The following is a 15,439-nucleotide window of genomic DNA, read 5'->3' on the forward strand; positions in this document are numbered from 1 at the left end:
TCATGGGTCACAAACGTAATCGCATTGACATCGGTTTTCGCCAATAATCACGCTATAATTACTTTACGGAAAGCTAGGTTTGTTCGCGCGCGAAATATTTTATTAGTTTAAGCGTGTACGATAGATCGTTTAATTATGCATCGTAATTTACCTTACAATAGCTCGTTGCTCCACATCGTATGTACCCAATGAAACTTTTACCGATTTGCTTCCATTTAAGCCTCGATGCGGTCTATTTCATTAGAAGAATAACTTACGCGTAAAATGTAATTAAAACCTTCTAAGACTGCTTGAAATAAAATTCGTCTTTCCTTTAACCTCGGCGATATCTACTTTTATATGGAATTTAAAACTGTCTTATATTTTCTAAAATAGAAGAGTTTCGTGAAAGATATCGCCGCTTATTAGATTTTCTTTTCTAAAGAGAAAGGTTTCTTGCGTGTTGCATAAGATTCAAAGCTTCGCAATAAACTCTACGTGCTTTTTCTCACAACGGGTTAAACGAGTCTAATTTTAAGAGGAAAATTTGCTCGTTTTTTAATTTATAGAAGATTTCAATGATACAGTTTGATACATCAATTTGCTCCACTGATTCTATTACCGAGTTTGTAATCATTTAACCTATTATTCGAAACATTTTAATTTAATTTTATGTATTATAAATTAACTGACTGAAATTCCGAAGAATTTCAAAGTTTTCGCAAAATATAGACGAACGCATAAAACATATGTATAATTAGAATTGAGAGAAAGTTTAAAAAATAATTGTGAAATATGTTTTTTAAAATAAAACGGAGTTAGTATCGAGATGAGGAACGAGAATTCATAAATCTGGTTGGTAACTTGTTACATACAGATATGGCGTTCATATATTTCAGTACTACAAAATACAAAACGACTTCAAGTTATGAGTTTCGTCATATTTGTTTAGCATACACATGCACTATATTATATTATTCATACGATTTTATATGCACGGGATAAACGTCAGAAAATTCAAAATTAATATCCACAGTTGTATATAAGCACTATAAACATCTAGTTCAAAAAGTATTTCTATCAAATCCGGTAATTATCGTTGAAAGTTATTTTGATTACGGTTTTTATAACGTGTTTCCAAACATTGAGCTTACTTTTCTTTGAAAAAGCAGAAGCATATGACTCAGAGTGGGAATTAATTGAATTTCATAAAATTCATGAAATTAAGAAGCGCTTTTCGCAATTTTTATACTTTTAGATATTGCAAAATTCTTACATTTTAAAAGCAATTGAATTTTGCACCGGCGTTAATGGTATCGTTCCTGGTAGTAACGATCGCAAGCGCTGCTTAATCGCAAAATTGGAAAGCAGTTACGTCGATAAACGAGTGCTGAGAGTATGAAATTTGATAGACGAGCAGTTTGATGATTTATCGTTTGCATTAAATCGGACATTTAAATCGTATCGCGATAAATGTAGTTGCAGTAAAGTATTTGGGAACGATCTGTTCGTAAAATCTAGCAGTAAACATTTAAACCATTTAAACCAGTTAAACCATTTTTTTGAAATACGCAGTTTCTAATAATAAAAAGACTATTGTGAATAGAAAAAATATAATAAATATAGAAAAAATATGAAATAGAGAAATTGCAATTGTCAATTGTTTCAAACAATTCTAAGAGTAAAGAGTTAATATGTTTTTGTGATCCGGAAAAAATGATTTTATTATTACTTTATTCCATTCCTTCTTTTACTTCAGTAAAAAATAATATTCAACTTCAGCAACATTAAATGAGAGATATTAAACAGTGATAATTTTGAGAGTACGAGGTTCGTCGTTTTATACTGCGTACGGTTCTTTCAATTTTGTACATATATGTATATACGTATAATAAAATTATAACGATGATTATAAATATTCTTGAAATTAAAAAGCATATTTTAATGTTTTAAACGTTTCTAGCATTAAGAAATACATGATTTGAAACATTTTTCTACCGTGTCAAAAAATCTGAATTTGACCTACTTTTTGCTGTTGTCTTTTCATTTTTTCTTTCCTACTTAACACATATGAAACTTTTCACTAAATTTCCAGTGAATTTTTTCCCAAAACCAAATAGACGGTAGTTAAGTATAAGTTCTACTTTTGTCTGTCTTCGATCGGCATGACAATTTTATCGTTGATTGGTTCAAGCTTCGAAGAAAAAGTTCGGTCGGTGAAGATATATCTTCCCTTCGACTACATAAATCTGCAGGCAATGATTCCAGTTTCGGCTCACGTTCGCATAATTTTTCGTCGCGTCACGCGCTATCCGACCGAGCTTCCGCGTTAAAAAGTACGAAGCCGGACATCGTTTTTCCTCAAACATAAATTGGGAGAAAGGATATCGCTCGAGTGTGGAGAAATTTGGGAGAAATTCTTGAAATTTGAATGACGTGACCGCAATATAGTAAAAAATTTTAAAGCCGCCAAATACTGAACTGTTACTTGTTACAGTAATGTAATCTTTTTAATCTTACGAGAAAAATAATTCCATTTGTTATGTGAATTTAAACTTGGAAATTTACAATGATTCACGATAGATGTATACCTATACATTTTCAAGGGACCTAAGGTATTTTAAAGACAGAAGAAGAACATGATAAATATATTCGTTTTTGATTTCCTGATTTTAATGTAAAGAATCAATTATATTTTACTATTACCTAATTTAGAATACATTTAGAATATCGTTTTTTCTGCAAGTTCGAAGCAATCACAGATTTATAGACCTAAGAAATAATGTAATATAGAACACTTTTGTCACCTAAAATATTTATAGTTATATTATAATGTATCGATTATACATATGATGTATTATGAAACATTTATAGCGCTCAGTGTAGAGTAAACTAATGTAAAATGAATATTTCAATCTGTTATTGTCTCGCGTAATTTATTTTATCCGGAGAATATATCTTCAATGACTAAATTCTGCAGTCAATTTTATAACAAATTGTGACAAACGAGTTTTATTCAAATATGAATTAACTTCATGCAGCTTCCTTTCTCGGTCCCGCTCAACAAAAATCTCACTCCAAAAGTAAACTCTAAAAATAAAGGACAGAAAAGATTATAAAAAAAAATCTTCGTACGTTTAAATTCAACTACGTTAGATAGTGCCACATCAATGAGAAAAGAAAAAGTACATCAGAACCATCAATAGCAGAGTGTGTTACGTTCATCCTTCGCCATCATAATTCTTTTCAAAGCTCCATTTACGACGTGGTACGAATGTAAATCGTCGAAAAATCGGTTCGATTTTTACAATTTACGAGCGAGCTTGACTTTCTAAAAATTTATCAGCGCGATATCGAAATTATAACGTTGCAATCTCTTTGATAGCGATTCTCTGTTTGTAACCTCGTTATCTCGTCCCGGATATCCGCTGATTCCTTTATGCAGCTCGAGGAATTTTATTTCATCGTAGCCCCCGTTATCCGGAAGCGACGTTCGCGATCATCAGCTTCGAACGTAATTAAAATCGTTTCGCGTTGCTCGACCGTCTGTGTACGTGTTCCCCGATAGCGGTAATCAATTTTTCGATATCACACGCGTATATTCGCGGCTACCTCGCTCGCGATGCCGCGACAAATCGATCCGGCCGCTTAATTATTCGCATCATTCGCGAGGGATATCGCTTTGCCTGTTGCCGATATTGTGAAAAATCGTGGGATCCTCCTTGAATTACTCGCAACACTGGATAACAAGAGGGAAAGTTGCGATTTTAACGGCTATTTAAGTTTCTTTGACTAGACTTTTGTTTGTTCGTGAGAGGAGAACATTGTTAGTCATTATTAAACTGGCAATGTTTATGCAAATATTGGATCGGTATATATGAAATATCGCTTTTTTTTTCATTTTTATCCCGCTAATATCATTTATTAAGTATTTGTCTCTTTTTAATTATTAAGCATATTAAAGAAGCAGTTTACTGTGAATTACGTATATTTAATGTTATGAAGAGTTAAAATAAATATACGAAACTTCATTATCCAATCCGATCATACCATGCATAAGAAAAATAACAATTTTTATTATAATTAAGTTTCCGAAAATCAAAGTTGCAATTTGTGCGTATTTTATATAATTATTTAAAGTTTATGTATGTCAATTTTCCTGAAGTAGATCAAAATTTTACAACGAAAATGGATCGATGTTATTTCACTTGAAACTGTACTTATTAACAAAATAGTCAAAAATTTGTTTTTCTGTAAAGGTCGCATTTTTATCATGATATCTAGGGAGAGAATGATGTTAAAACGAAGCTCGCTTCAGGGTCGATAGCACGTAATGGATAACATTGCTAATAATGAGAACGTAATGGTTTTAATGTCGTGCGTAATTTATCACGATAATTTATCATTTGTAGGAATATTTTCAAGAAAAAGGGCAATTTTTACTAAAGTGATTGATCGAAATTTGTCAAATTATTGTAGTAAATGTTATAATTGTTATAACACTGAATGATTCTGGAAATGGAAATGTTCTGAATGGTTTTAATCGCATTCTGTAATAATTGTGTTATGAGAATAAATTCGAATACTTATTTAATACTATTAATAATAGATTTATTCTCAACGAAGTAATTTGTTTTCTCAGCAAACATTGTGTAAATAAGAGATAATGATATATTTGATAATTGTACGATATTTATTTGCTGTGAAATATCCTGTTTACGTGTTAAAAGATATAACAGGAGAGGAAGAAATATGAAATTGCTGGATTAACTATCTCTTAATTACCACAGTTATTCATTTATCGATAATAATGAGTCTCTCATTTTAACTTGTTAAACAAGAGATAGTAATTTCCTTATTTATAGATTTCTTATTCTTTTTAATGTTGTGAATGCTTTAAAATTTAAATGTGGTATTTCATCTTTGTTGCAAATAAATCATATCATATTTATATCTGAAAGAATTTTAAAATCTGATTGATCGGAATATTTGTATCACATTCTAATTCTAAGGTGATAGAAATTATAGAGATTATAGAAATTTCTAGCTAAAGAACGAACCGTTTAACAGGCTAATGAAAGTCAGCTTTTCTCTTTTTTATCCATATAAGTGCTATTCGTTTGATACCAGCTTCGATACTAACAAGTCAATTGTAAGTTTCGTATCAAAGTAATGAGTTCTCCGTTGGGAATCAGCACATGTTTGGATTCGAAATTCCGAAGTTTCTAACAAACTCTACAAATCGTAAACAGTTCCATTTATTTTTATCCTCTCGAAAACTTGTACTCTTTGGGTTTGTTCGAAAACTTGTACTATTTGGGTTTGTTCGAAAACTTGTGAACTGCGTACACGTTGTAGCAAAATCACAGTGAGCTAGCAATTGGACTACAATGGCTGCTAGGAAGCAAATATATCGTAAATATACCGTAGCCTATTTTCCAAGCGGTAACGGCTAAACACACACGCGAGAAATCAGATTTTTTCTTTTTTTAACACGACATGTGAATATTTCCGTTCTATTAAAAAGCTGGATTTTCACACTGTAGTTTTCGATTTTTACTAAATAGAATCTTCCTGCTTTAATCTTCCTTACAATTTTGTTAATCACAAATGTTCAAAATTTACAACATTCCTTCCTATTCTTCCTTTCTTCTATTATATAAAGAATATATATATGTCGGGTTATCGTTAGAATTTAGGACGAGTAACAATTCTTCATTTGAATTAGCCATCGTTTTGTACAACAGGGATTATATTTACGGGTACAAAAAAAATGACTTTTATAAAGTTTAACGAACAACTGTGGTGTTTAGACACGCAGGATGCAATTGACAGTGTTCTTGGGTTCGATAACAAATCCACGGTCAACGGTATAACTCTTTACTAAGCGTAGAATATTTTTTAAGCACAAAATACGATTGCTGGGACGCTCGGTATAAACTGTTCGATGTGTAACTTCCCAAGGCGATCGCACGAATAACAGACTGATGAAAACTTTCCTCTCTTTACAATTGCGTTCGTTTGTTGAATACTCGTTAGAAGCATCGAGAAATTTCCAATCGCCGTTGCTAGGCAGTTTCTGTCTGGAGTGTGATTATTAATACAACGTGTGTCCCATTATATTGGCACCTCCGAGGTAAAATCACACGTGGCTAGGCCCGTTCTTGAGGCCGTATGCCGCCACAACCACATTTCTAGGGAGAACCATACAACCACTCCACACCTCCGTCAAAACGTTCATCCCGTGATCCTGGCTACGTTCGGCGACCAGTTGTGTTGCCTCGAGGCCAATCTCACTATCACAAATCTCGAATAATTACAATTAGATTGAATGACAACAATTGCTTAATTACGGCTATGATAGAATCTAGGCTAAAGTATTAGAGGATTTTCCCCAAATTTCAAAGGAAAAGCTCCGGTTTCCTTTCATCTCCGACATATATATACATAAATACAGGCCTTGAACAAATCTAATCTCAAGTCAGACCTTTAATAATTCTCCTCCATGCAACGTGATTCTTCGAAGATCAATTATTTCAATTACCTACTTATTACATGATATGATTACTTTCCGAAAATATTTCAACAATTCCTAACGCAATTGTATATGTACATAATATTTAATATATTATTACGGGATGAATTCCATCATACTTATCATTCGATACTAGATTTAAAAAAGTGGAAAAAAGGATATTCATTCCGATCTTTTACTTTTACCAGGTGCATGGAACGAAAACTAACTGAAACAATTCGAAGTATCCACTAGACGTGCGTATCTCTGAAAACTCTTCGCGAGCCGATTAATTTTGTTTGCTCTCAGGTGCCCGATTACGAAATTGCATTCCAACGGCCTAATTTCATTGGCTTGCGTTCGCGAGGTGGCAACAAATTAATTGCGATCGCGTTGAAACCGCGACAAGCATCGGGCGGCCCGATAAAGTCCGCTGAAAATTCGCGTGCCGCGAGCAAAACATAGCAAGAGTAAGGGCGAAAGAGAAAGGGCTGAAGTTTAAAAAGGAAAAAAGAAACAGTGAGATGTTTGCTGAAATCATGGCGCGACCTGTAATCTCTGTAATGGCCTCGTTATTCGTTGGAACCGTGAAATATAATTTCTCGCAATAAATCGTGACATACGTGTCGGACGATGATAGGTAAAAAGGTTATTATCGTATAAATATTTCTGCTATGTATTTTTCACATTCCGAAAATAATGAATTGGCAAAATGAGTTGCCGATATCATTTTATTGAAGAATCGTTTGATAAGCTTTTAATCGTTTAATTGTCGTTTACTTCATTTTAATATATAGAGAGTAACAAGGTTTTAATAGGGTCTAATAGCAACCACCATCCTGAGTATCTGTGAGAGCACGAGAAGAGAGAAATTTTTCGAATAAAAATTGCATAGCACAAAATGGCTTGTCGTGTTGTTATATCGACTCTTTTGCAGGTGAAATTGCTTAGAGGATATGAAAGTATTTCTCTTTTTTAATGATATACCATGTTTTTCTAACTGTATCTATCTAAGCATTGGAAGATGATTAAAATCGGAAGGTGACTATGGTATTCAGTTTCTTTTTCTTCAAGAGAGAACTTGAAGGAAACAAACTTAGGACATAACTTTATTTCAATAATTGAAAAAATATAAGGAATTTGCACTCGTAAATCCAGTGGCACTTCGAAGCTAACTCAATTTACTTCGAGGGCGTGCTAAGGTAAATTAATCGAGATTGCGAACGTTAACGATGTCCGAAGTGGGATAATAAAAATTACCAAAGAACGAAATTAATGATCGTACACCTTTCAACGGTTCAATAATGATACTTCAGCCACGGACAATCTGTTTCCCTTCTTGGATTCTTCGAAAAACGGAGAATTCTTTCGGAGTTCTACTCGTATCTCACTAAAGATCTAGACTCGACGTATCATTAATTGTTTTCTCTTTATTTTTGATTAATTAAGACGTCGATAAAAGTAAAATATCACGTCGACAAACTCGATGCAATCTCTTGGGAATACGTTTCTTTGAATGTATAGTAAAAATACGTATGCAAATGGCTCGCGATTCCATTCATGCCACCGCTTGCACATGTGTCGATGAACATTAAAAAGGCAGTGCAGCCATGCGACTGTATATTTCAAACCGTATTTCACGTTTCGGAATAAATCTCGTTGTTTCGATGCGGCATTGTTTCAAAGCACATCGTATTTTGCTATGGTTTTATCAATGTACGGTTGTTTAGGTTTATACGACGGAAGGAAAAACGCAGCGCAGTTAAAATCCGTTGAAACATCGTTCCGCGTGGAAAATATGTAAACGGCGAAACGTTTTTAATGACTTCTTTGTTGTTAGAGTTCGTCATTTTAAAATATATTTTTGTTCCTTAAATTCGGAAGAACGCAGCTTCTTCTTTACTAATTCATATTGTTGAAATTTTGAAGCTCGAAATTTTTTCTTTTTTCTTAGTATACCTTTGTTAAAGAATCATTATTCTACAGAGGCACAAGTAAATTAAGAAATTAATAATTTTATTTGCTCATTTACAATTAGTTACAACTTCAAGGAAATTTCATTTATTTTAACTAAGGGGGAATGTATAATTAGAATAAGCAATACTTGACTAGAGGTCGTCAACTTCTCTAATTAAAAAAGTTGACCAACTCTTTTACATGCACTGTCTACAAGCATTGAAAACATTTAAAATGTTGAATTTAATAGCATAACGTAATATTATAACAGAATATTAAATATTAAAAGCATTTAATATTTAATTCTATGTAGAACATTTAGTTAAAAGTACGAAAAATTGTATAAAATTAGTAACATCTACTTGAAAGTATTACAAATTCTAGAGTTAAAAATTGGAAGTTCGAGATAATAATCGTTTTATATCGGAAATAAAATTAGATAAGTTAAAAGCATGTGCTTTCTGGACAGCTGTGAAATTCATTATTAAGTCAATAGTCTGGCAATTAGGAAGAAGAATTGGGCTAACTTATAGCCAACTATTGCAATGGCTCGATAAGATTGCGCCTATAATTGAATTTCTGTACTTTTCCATTATTCTCCGAATCTATTGAAGTAATCTTGCTAGAAATCCAAGAAGGAGGCAATAATAGATTTCTCGTTGCACGATCCGTTTCGCAACTGATGACCGAGATTATTCTAGTTAAAATCGAAAACATTTCGCCAGGGAACGATGATACCGAGCATTATTACGCCCTTTGTGGAAAGGTGGAAACACTAAAAAATTCCTGACAGGAACAATTATCCATCGAATGGAATTTTTCATCGAATTCCGATTTTTTTAATCGTACCACTGATGGATTGAAATTTTTTGACGGAATTCGGTTTAAAGTGAAAAAGAACGTTACATGGGTTTACTTTTAATACATTTTGGAAGGCGTAGTTCCTTTTTAAACGAATTTCCTGATATTATTGGAAGTAAAATACTGGAAATAAAATACTGGAAGAAATATCGCAATACCATGAAGTTTATGATGAAATATTAAATTAGTATGAATTTTGTAGTAGGTTACGAAAACATAAAAATACTGCAGATTTTTAGCGTGAAATTTTATGAAATAAAGGTTCCTTTGTAAATCACAATTTTTTGAAATATTCCATATTCCATTTTATTTCTATTATACATTTTATTTTTTATACCTTTCAATAACATGCCACTTATTATTTTTTGCAGTGTTACTAAAAATAAGAAAGCTACGAGAATGTTTTATGAATAATACTGTTTGCTAATAAAGTTGTGAAAAAATATAAAAAATATGTAGGTATAAAGGTAGTCCATAAAAGATCTATTATAAAAAGTTCAACGTCATAATTAAAATAAAATAAAAAGCAAAGAATGTGACATTGATTGACGTAATAAGTCAGCCTTTATCTCTTTTGGCATTTTTATACAAACTATGTATTTTCTTTTGTACATGCATAAAAATATATATGTGTATAATTTCTCTTTCTTTGTTTCTCAGATAAATTTACCTGACTGCGGTTTTTAAATAGATTTTACTGTGAAAATTAAGCTAAAATTTGCACGTTCGGTTTTTATTATTATTATTATTCTGAATGTTTATGTTAATTAAAGGAAAGCATTTGAGAGTAGATCCCGCCTGTTTTTAAAATACTGTAAAATTCGTTGTTCGAGGAATTTATGAATAGAAATGTAAATTAGTGGTAAAATATTCCGAAGGTATAACTTTATAATATAATTTGCAATTCATTTATTCAACTGACATATTCCCGGTTTGACTTTTCACCCTTTTTATTTAAACAAATCTTTTTTATTTTTTGTATTTTTTATTCCAGCGTGACAAAATAAACGGGTTATTTTAAACTGGAAGAAATCAAATTTCAAGTATTTTATTAGTAAAACAATTTTTTTGCCCACAAATAGAGAAAATGTGAAAAAATTCGGAATAGAAGGTTAAAAATATAAAAGTTATAAATGCACAAAGCTATATATTTGGAGGAAAATGTGCGCAAGTCTGAATTACTTTTATAGTAACAAAAGCAATATACAGGTACCTTTTGCGATAGAAAACATATCTATCAGTACCTCGTAAATATAGAAAATCATTAAGAACTTGAATAAATTGTTCTAATTTCTCACTGTGGCAATCGTGACAAAATATTTCATTTTCTATTAAAAATATATTAAACTGCTATATGTATAAGGATTTCCAATATTAAATAATTTAATTTCTTTCGAAATATATTTTATATAGATATGTCTCTAGCCGTTGGATCCGGCAGCAAGGCAGTTGTCTTATTTAATAGGATAACAGCGATAAAATTTTTATTTCCGTGTAAATATGATTACTTATACACAAAAAGACCTCTAACATTTAATAACACGATCCCTTCTTAGCTATTATATTTAATATAATCTTCAACGATATATAGTTCTATTTAATAAAACAACTGCGATAAAATTTGTATTTTTTATTAAAAAAGATACATATCTCTAGTATTAAATGATCCAATTTTTTGTGATTAGAACATTTACCTGTATGTTCTGACAGTAGGGTAGAAAGAGATGTATTTTACGAAGCGAGCAAAAATAAATCACACGGTGAACATATTATTTATTTTCAATCGATTAGGTTTCAGCATATGCACGGATTTTGCGTTATTTGTTTCAAAAATGAACAGCTCGATTGGCAAGCCGCGATTCAGCGTAAATCAATTGAAACGGATTTATTTTCAGGACGTATCGATGCGAGCGTTTAATTACGTTAATGAATCGATGGTTTTCTTTCCTCCATCCAGCTCATTGTCTTTTTTCCTTCTTTTTTTCATTCGTTTATTTGCATCAGTAGCAAACAATTCATTGCACGACGATACTTTTTCCGACCTAGATTGTTGCGTGCTTAATTGATTGAAAAATATCGGTACAATGGATACAGATTTTAACGATTTTCGACGATGCAATTATAAAACATATCGTCTTTGCATCAAAGTTTTTCGTATTCATTAATAAATTATTCATAATGTACTAATAAGTAAGCATTTATGGAACGTAGATGTTTACGAATTTATGGCAAATTTCAAAGTGTAAAAATATACGGAATTTTCACTTATAATTTGGCTAATATTTTTGGATTTTGTGGGTTTCTAGTAAAATATCGTTAATTTTATTCGATATTTATGAAACTCGCGCCTACTCTCTCTTCGTTTATCATTTCTAATCATTAACATCGAAATATCGATAAAAGCTGGACGGTGAACTGTACAAACAAAATCTTCACGAAACTTACGAATTTTCGACACGTTGTGAAATATCTGTCTCGATTTAATCACCCTACTTTGAACTTTGCAGTTTCGTTCGCATTTCGGAGCAACTTCTAATTGTAAGCCGTCAATTTATTGTTATTATCGAATTGCGTCCTGTGTTGCGAAATACTTCCATAACTTGCCTAAGAAGTTTTGAAACTTGATAAAACGAACATATTATTATTAATTCTTGTTGATTAGTAATTGTTTTACAATGTTAAGTTTCAATTACTTAATGCATACGTCGATCGTAGATGCAGTAACAATAATAACGAAGTAGGGGGATGCAAAAGTAGACAAGGGGAGGGGAGAAAGTTGTGTCTTGTGTGATTTATTGCTTTTCACAGCTTAAAGCAATGACCGGTATTTTTGCTTCAACACGGTGGTGCGAATTGCCTTCGGTTTATCACGATGAATATTAATAGGTGGGATTTTTATATTACAATCGCTGGATATATCTGTCCCGTCGCTCTTCCGAAACATTGTTATCAAGTCATAAGACTATGGAAATTTGATTGACTGCAAGAGTTATTCATCGAAGCACTAGAATTTTTATTTACGTTATTGCATATCACTGTTTGGAAGTCTTTAGAACACATCAATCCTCGTGGGAAGCATTATTAATTCTTTACTGGAACAATAATAAATCAAAATTTTCCGATCCCTACTGTTATAAATAAATAACAAGAAGTCGTACAAGAGATCGTGTAATTCTTGTAAATAACACTATCTGACTCTTATGAATACATTGTTCAATCAATGTTTTCCTAAGAATATAGGAATATTGTATCATACATTAATTCAGTAATACCTTGGAAAAGACTAATGCGCAAGAGATGAAGAAAATAGCTAGACTTTCGTAAAATTTACATGATAGTATATCATAGCTGTTCTCACATGATCAAAGCTCTTCTTTTCTTCTCCTATAAATAAATTAATTAACACGTTGATTGTCACAATGGTTATCTGAAACCCACGTTTTACCAAACTTTTTAGAATGATTAAAACAAGATATACTTCAAAGACTAACAAATTTTCATATATAACACTCATCTGGTAGACTCATAACACAAATTTCATCCTTTCGAAATCCTCTTCTCTAACCAAAGAAAAGAAGACATATCATACTTCAACTACTTACTCTATCGATTTCATTTGAGAGCCACATCAAAATTCAGCAAAAAGTTCGCCCGTTCCGCTTCACACTGTTTTCCATTCCAATCGGTCAGAACGTAATCGCATCAGGTACGACGGTAATTTCCAAAATTTATGACCCTGTAAAGAAACTTGTGTTCCAATCGATCAATAGCTCTCTTGATCGAATTTTACAACTATCTCTATTTTGGTATGCAACCAGCCATAACTTCGATCCGTGGCTTTTTCTCTCAACGCGACCTCGAGTTTGAATCGCGATTTTCATAGGACGATGGGGAAAAGAGCGCGTTTTTACCGGCGTGAAATCCAATCTGGATATATTGGCAACGGCCCAAAGGTGAGTAAACGAGACAGGACGGATTGGAATTCCAACGAAACCGAATAAACAAATGGCGCACCGTGTGGCTGTGGGGTCTTCACATCTGTAGAGTTCACCGCGGTGGAAGTAATCGAAGCATTCGGTAGACCGGTAGAATTAATGGTACTTGCGGCAAACCGGAGTAGAAACTTTATGGAACGACGTCGTTTAGAACGAATCGTAACTCAAAGAAGATTACAGGGAATATTCGGTGGTATTAGGTTCTTTGCGTCAGGCACCGGTGTGGCCCCCGGAAGAAGCGCGCTATGTAAATTTCTGCCGCTTTAGTGGAACGTTCCATTTATGAGTGATTTATACGGATTGAATTTGTTCTCACGGTTTTATAAGTACATAGAGAATTTGGAAAAATTCCAGCTTTTAACTTTTAGCTATAGAATAAAATTATTAATTAATTTCATCCTTTAACCATTGTTCATTAATATGCGTCATAGGACGTTCCGAATCGAGGATGCCTCATATCGTTGTTTTGCTACAGAGGATTAACACAGCACGACGCACAAAATGTAATAAACAAAGCAATATCGCTGCTACGTGCAACCGTCAACCGGAGACAAGTTCATACATTCCGGTAATCCCTCTCCCCCCCGCCCTCCGACCAGTATAAATAGACGACCATGCTCTCTAGACGTCGTCAGTCCAGTGAGTCGTCGAGATTATCAGTCGAGCAAATAAGTATAGCGAATCAATCTAGCAAATCAGTATAACAATAAGTATCAGTATCGAGTATCTTTGTAACTAATAGCATCGAGCGAGCAACACTTACGATTAACTCTGTATTCTACATTTAAAAATATCTGTAAATATATTTGACGAAATCAACTCGTCTCGTTATTATTTTAACCAACAACACGTCTCACCCTCCACCATAAATAGATTGGGGATTTTTATTAGAATTTGGAGGAAATGACACAATTTTTGAATATGTATAAGGATAAATGATGTGTATGTGCGCGTTGATGAGAGAATGAAAGAATATGGGAAGAACGAATGCGGATGGATGGCTGAGTCGGTTAGTTAATAAAAAAAAGCGAACATGTATGGCTAAGATACTTCCCATTTATTTTATTTCATTAAATTTTACTTTACTGTTATGTGTTTCTCATTCCTCATTCAACGTCCCATCTAATATTTATTTTTTTATGGACACAATTACTAAAAATTGTAACGAATACTCTACCTTGGATATTTTACATATTTCGTATATTCTGTACATTTTTGTACTTTGAAATTTTGACAAGAAGAATAGAAATGCGCAGTCTAATCGTGGGATTTAAAGTTATTTCTTCTCATCTTGGTAGTTGTAAGGTTATTCAATTTTGTGTCTATTATGTTGAGATACCTTTGTATAAGATTTTACGAATGTCTAGGTTGAGTATATTGGTTGGCAAAGATAATTTGTCCTTCGACACTATTTGGCTTCATTAGGAAGAAGAACGAAGGGATTTTATGGATTAGAGGAGAAAAACGAAGACGACAGCCTGTCGCACGAGAAAAGGGAAAGTGGACATATTGCCCAAAAACAGCAGGATAAAGGGGCTATTTTTATAAAGTATAAGGCACAAAGAGTATATTGTCGTAACAAAAAGACACGAAGATTACGTCAAAAGATATCCATATACTTTAAAGGTGATTTGTGAAACCATAAATAAAGTTAGTACGAAAAAATAGTTAGTTTAAATCATTATGTCTCTATCAATTTTCTCACTATAGATTTTATTTTATTTTTAGATTACTAGATTATATCACTGTAGAGTAAAATAGTAAACATTTTTAATATTTCACTAAATATTATGAAAGTAATTTTTGAGCTATTTTTTTCTTTATGGATTATGTCGTTACACGTATAGAAAATATTTTGCATAAATAAACGTAACGTGATCAGATACTTTTATGACCAACTGCGTATGAATAAAAATGCTAGCAGTGTCGTACCTATATTTTTAAATTGAAGCCCATTTCCCAAACATGAGTTACCGTAATGAAATATTGAATACTTCTAAATTATTCAACTGATAGACATATTTTATGTAACTACCTATTCAGGAGAAGGTTGGTAAGACAGTGATGCCCATTGATTTTACGTTCAGCTACGATAGCATTCAACTTTATAGGAGAAATAAATAGTAGAACTTTA

At 32.5% G+C, this 15,439-nt stretch overlaps 1 protein-coding gene across 3 annotated transcripts in view; it reads right to left on the minus strand.

Annotated features, from left to right (window-relative positions):
* The window catches only part of LOC126878330 (5-hydroxytryptamine receptor 1), a 274,852-nt gene that overhangs the window by 49,472 nt on the left and 209,941 nt on the right, over window positions 1–15,439 (minus strand). The gene's annotated exons all lie outside the window — the stretch shown is intronic.

The sequence above is a fragment of the Bombus huntii genome, chromosome 2 (genome assembly GCF_024542735.1).
Source record: "Bombus huntii isolate Logan2020A chromosome 2, iyBomHunt1.1, whole genome shotgun sequence".
Lineage (NCBI taxonomy): Eukaryota > Metazoa > Arthropoda > Insecta > Hymenoptera > Apidae > Bombus > Bombus huntii.